A 6298-nucleotide genomic window follows, 5' to 3' on the forward strand; every position below is an offset into this window, starting at 1 on the left:
GTCCAGCTGGGAGGAGACCCTGGGGAAGACCCAGGACTAGGTGCATATCTCCACACTGGCCTGGTAATGCTCGGGATCCCCCAGTCAGACATGGTTTAATGTGGCCTGGGAAAGGGAAGTTTGGGGTCCCCTACTGGAGCTGTTGCACCCATGACCTGATCCTGGATAAGTGGGTTGAAAATAAGTGACGAGTGGGTCATTAGGACTTGCTATACAACACCATCAACAGAAGGTTAACGTACTATAACTCCGATGACAAGTGGTAGCATGAAGAGTTTTGGCAAAGTGATGGCCAGGTGACCCACAGGGACAGACAGTAGACACCTGGAACAGCCCCAGCAGAATGGTCACTACCTACACAAAAGGAGAGTTTGGAACATTTTGCATGACAATAAAACTTGAATTAATTTACGACCGCTGAATAACAATATGTATAGGTCAAGAATGCTTCACTTAATTTTGCATGGGTGGTGTAGTGATGCTCACCGCAGCAGCCTCAGGGTCAAACCACGAGTAAAAGCGGTAAGCTTGTGGTTGATTTCTTCCCCTCCAGAAGACATGATGTTGTAGGGGCGGGGGAAGAACTTCAGTAACGCACTCTGATCCAAATACACCTGCAGAGGAATAAATGTAACATTGTTTATGTGAAAATGGAAAGTTAAAAAAATCATTAACCACATTAAGATACTGCATTTCCAATCAGCCACATGATAATTTGACTATCTGTAATTATGATTTGACTTGTCAAAATTCCATGGCAAAAAAACACAAACTAGAAAAAGAAGCTTGACTGTATGGGAGCAAACAAAAAGTGGTGATGGATACAATTTAATTTGGATACAGATTAAGTTCATGGGAAATAGTACTGGTTTTCATAACGCAAACATTTCTGACCATTTTGTGGCGTAGTGTTGCTGACAGTCCTTAGCCCCACACAAAGAACGGATAGCAGGAAATGAAACTGCCATCTAAAGTACAACCAGATACCTAACGAGTCCAAAGTTCCTTTTTTTTTTTTTTTTTTTAGATTCAAACATTTTCATACTGTGGCAGTGAAAAACCTAAAGCGCTTCTAAATTGTCTTGAACTAGTGCAGTGCCAGTAGGAAGTACGTATTCCTATGGAAAAGTGGGAGCTTTGTTGATGATCTTTGTCAAAGTTGGTGCGTGAGAACGTTCAGCCTTGTGATAATAATGCAAGAAGCATCTGTGTGTCTGTGGCTTGCATAACTCTGAGTGTTCGTGTATTATTTATTTCTTCCATCTCTCCTCCTTGAATGCGTTACAGATAGGCATCTGTTTAAGACAGAGAGTGACTCATCTTTGTCGAGACTGGCGCGTGAGAACATCTGCTTTGTGCCAATAATGATGAAGACTTCAAAAAAAATTTTGAAAATTAATCCCCAAAATTTTCATAATAAAGGATGCACATCATCGTGCCATTCACAAGCCATATCCGAAAATTGAGGCTGATCTGATAAACAGAGATACGCGAGCCACGTACACACATACACAGACGCTTTTTGCTTTATAGATAGATAATGTTGTCAACACTATAGAACACTACTGGGCACTGTCTCATGGCTGATCATATAACTTTTATTCATTAATTTTCTATGTCTTCTTATTCCATTTAAGGATCACAGGGGAGCGGAAGCCTATCCCAACAATCATAGGGCAAGAGGTGGAGTACACCCTGGACAGGACGCCAGTCTATCACAGGGTGATCACATAACTTACAAATTTACCAACAGAGAATGATAATAGTTGATAGTTTGATTTTTGAGGAAAGAATATTGATATTTTCAGATGCACATGATGTTTCCAAGAGCATGAGAAAGACACTCACAAAAACACTGGGAGCAGTGTTGCTACAGTAACTCTGAAAAGTTATTTTAAAATAATTGTAAAATGTAACTGTAAAAAGTAAATAATAGTTACTTCATTAGCAGCTGCAGACAACTTGTCGGCAGCTGCTGAATGTCACTAATAAAGTGACTAGTAACCTAACTTTGCTGATTACTAGTTACAAAGCAGTGGTGGGCACAGTTCCGATAATCCGATAACTGATAATTATCGAAGATGATGTTTTCATTATCGGATTATCTTTTTAGATAACTTTAAAAGCCATTATCGGACTAATTATCCTGCGATAAATTTTGTTTGTCCGAAATTTTAGACTGATAACGTGGTAAATAAAGCTGAACAGCTACAAATATTTATAAAACTTAAAATCAGTTGATAAAACCAGTTGAGGACCTACCTGTTAAATGTTTCGTAGCTGATGTGTAGTTCTACCCTCTGCAAAACAGAGAAGAGCTGTTTTAAGAAGAAACGGCTCTATCCTCTGCAAGCAAAGGAGAACTGGTCCCAAAAAAAACCCCCTCATTTCTTTTAACCCCATACTGATACGTGGGCAATATCACCCAAGTCATCCAGAGGCATACATTTTTAACTTATGGTTCAACTTTTAACCAAACTAATTTTGGACAAGTTATTTAAATTAATGTCATGTCTGAAGTTTTATAAAGTGAAAATATCAGATATATGTTTTAGTTTTAAAGTAATGAGCTAATTTTTAAGGTTTTAGTGTGGATATATGCTGCGCCCGGCAGTGCATTATGGGTAGGATAGGGTAATCTCAGTACGTTCACGACATGAGAAATGCATTTGAAAACACTCTGATCAGGCTCTACGGACAACAGCATTAAACTCCAGTGCCTAAAATTCTCGTGAATATATTCTCTGGGTTTATAGACGGTGTTACTGTGTCTGCGTTTATTAAATTCCACGCATCTTAAATGTAGCAGACACGAATTATCTGGAATTTTGTTTTGGCAAGTTTTCAAGGTCTCTACTGCCATCTACTGGCCAGTAGTGTTCATTTGCCCTATTGACTATCCCATAATCCCTTGCGTGCCAGAGAGTCGCTGCAGTCAAACAATATAGAGAATCAACACGATGACAGTTGTAAATTAATATTATACTACAAAAATGTATTTTTTAATGCTTTTTGTCACATTAATAAGAGACTGCATGCACGATACCCTGAAAACTTGCTAAAACAGTTATAACAAATAATCCGTGTCTGTTACGTTTAATCTGCGTGGAATTTAATAAACGCAAACCAAATTTCAGACATATTATATATATATTAGTCTCGAACAAAGAGGACAAACAGTGTTGTAAAGAACAATAATCAAGACGTTAAAGAGCAAACTTCACTTTCCCCCAGAACGACATCATCAGGAAGCGAGCGTAGCTCGCAGCAACTCACATTGAAAATAACAGAAAGACAGCCTGTGATTCTCCCATGTTTACATAAAATAAAACAATAACGTCTGTAAACCCAGAGAATGTATTCATGAGAGTTTTAGGCACAATATAAAAATAGTTTTATGTTGTGATGTTAATGGTGTTGTCTGTGTGCAGCGGTTAGTGCAGCGTGATCAGAGCATCTCAATGCAGTTCTTAATGTTACTGAGATCTCGCAGTGTGGCGACCTCTCCAAAGTTTTGCGGGATTTGAAAAGTCAATAAGGCGAATAGCCAACATTTATGTGTCAAGACAATATTGAGTGCATGTTTTACAATATAATAAAACGTGCACACAACATCATAAAGCGTGCACACAATATAATAAAATGAGCGCACATTCTCTCTATATGCAAACCATTTTGCGATGACTGTAAAAATGCCTGTTTTTACAAATAAAAAATTGAATATTTTACAAAAGCACATTTATCTGTAAACACCAACACACGTCACATTAACATGTTGGGTTACATAATAATGAATGAATTATGTAATTCATTCATTATGATAAACTGTAAAAAGTTCGAATCAATCAGTGTTTAGCAGAGACACATTTTACCCAGAATCCTTTGCGATCTGTCTGTGTTTGTTACAAAACCTCAGAATTAGTGCATTATTCAACATTAAAAGATATGCTATATTTTAACTTTGTACAAATGACAGAATTGACATTAATGGAGTTATTCTATCGGTATTAATGTTATTTATAGATCAAAACCATAACTCAGCACTGCTTTATTTTCCAAGACCTCCGCCTGACCGGAGCATTGTGATTGGGTAGAGAGCTTGGCTTTGTGGCTGCTCTCAGCTTGCTTCTGTGCTGAAAGCCTTGAAGTAAACAAGAGCTTCCAGCAGGGGGCGAGATGTTCAAAGACAGAAGTGCGGGGTCATTGTTTGGGTCTGTTGTCGCTTTTGATGCTACCAGAAGCGATCGTGGTGTTAAAACTCAAATTCAGTTTGTTAGTAGTTGCAAATGTACCAGAGACAATACTGGAATTTATCGGTTATCTATCTGTAACTTCCGATACATTTTTGGGTGGTTTATCATTTTATCTTTATGAAAGATAACTTTTCAGTTATCTGATTATCTGTTATCGAAGGTAATTTTTTGGTTATCTGTGCCCGCCACTGTAACAAAGTAACTGCATGAAGCTGCTAATGAAGTAACTGTATATAGTAAATAAGAAAGTTACTTTTCAAAGTAACTGTGGCAACACTGACAGGGAGTGAAACACTGAGAAGCCAAAGGAGGTCAGGAAGCCAATCCAGCAAAGTGCTGTGTGTTTGTATGAGCACATTCGTGAGTGTATTCGTGCACGTGCATTCATGTGTGCTTGTATGGGAAGGGAAAAAAAGAGAAATACAAAAAAGAATGAGGTTGTAAAAGAGTGAAGAAAAAGGAACAGAGTGAGTGTTAGTTCATCAAAACCACATGTCAGAATCCTCTTAGGAAAGACAGGAATGCTGCTGGATGAGAAGCAGATGTGGTGGGAGGAACAAGGGTCCAGGAGGAGGAGGAGGAGGAAGAGGAGAACACAAAGAGGAGGAGGGCATCCAAGGAAAAGTGCGGGGGAACAAAGTCCGGGAGGTTGAAAAAAGGAATTTCTGAAGCCCTACAGAAGTGGAGCGAACATATTAGTCAACACTAGAAATGAGTTACTTTGGCAAAAGTGTTTGAGGGTTTAGTTTGTGAGTTAATTGATGTGTGGTTTTGAGAGTAGAATTACTCCAAAATAATGAAAACGTAGAGGAAAAAGCTGGTTCTGGCCTGAAGCAGGCAGCATTACTACAGAGCACAAGTTTATTCACAGTATGTTGCAGGAAAAACAAGACTTCCCACAAAGTCTGAACCCCAACAGACGTGTTTGATCCCTGTGTGAGCGTTCTGCAACCTGAGTTGCTGTCTAAATATTTGGGATTTAAAAATGGATCACTGCTTTGTACCGTTTGTTGTGTGTGTGTTACAGTTGTTGCTATACTGTACCGACTTTAATTTGTCATGAATCTTTACCACATTAATTATAAGACGGAATTGATTTTGTGACATCATTGACTTATGTTGTAAAAAGTTTTGTAGTGATGGAAAATAACTTTAGCAAGCATAAACATCAGTAACCCACATATAAGAGTAACTTAAAATAAGTGTTACTGTAACAATACTGTCTTGTAGATACACTCTTATTTACGTGACAATAAGAAGGTAAAGGGGACATAGCCAGAAATGTTTGCATTTTTCTCCCATTGTACACTAAATGTCACTATTGTCATCTGCACATTTGGAAATTTGCTGACATTCACCCTATTGAGATATCCCATAATCCCTTGCGCGCCAGAGTGTCACTGCAGTCTAAACAACAATTGCAAATGAACATTATACTATTAAAATGTATTTTTTATGCTTTTCATCACATTAATAAGAACCTGCATGCATGAGACCCTGAAAACTTGCTAAACAAATATTCCAAATAATCCGTGTCTGCTACATTTAACCTGCATGGAATTTAATAAACATAAACCAATTTTCAGACATATATATATTACTCTAGAACAAATTGGACAAACAGTGCTGTAAAGGACAATAAGCAGGGCGTCAAAGAGCAAACTTCCACTTTCCCCCAGAATGACGTGAACAGGAAGCGATCGCAACTCTCAGCGGTTTTGTATAGAGCCTGACGATATAGATTTTTGCGAGGCCAATATTTAATATCATAAAAAATTTATGATACAGGTGTATACATTAAAAAAATGGCAGTGATTCCTAACATTTACTTATCAAGCCCTTATGATGAAGAAATGTAATTAATGTTTGATGTTTTATAGTTTAAACATGAAATTTATTAAATAACCTGAAATATAACCAACCAGCATACATCATGCTGCCTTAACTTGGATGCTTGGCAGATTCTTATCACTCTGCATTTACATAAATAGACTTCTCACCCATTTTGGCCCCGCCTAGCTGATGTCATAGCAACCACTTGTCTG

Source organism: Thalassophryne amazonica, chromosome 15 (genome assembly GCF_902500255.1).
Source record: "Thalassophryne amazonica chromosome 15, fThaAma1.1, whole genome shotgun sequence".
In the NCBI taxonomy this organism is placed as follows: domain Eukaryota; kingdom Metazoa; phylum Chordata; class Actinopteri; order Batrachoidiformes; family Batrachoididae; genus Thalassophryne; species Thalassophryne amazonica.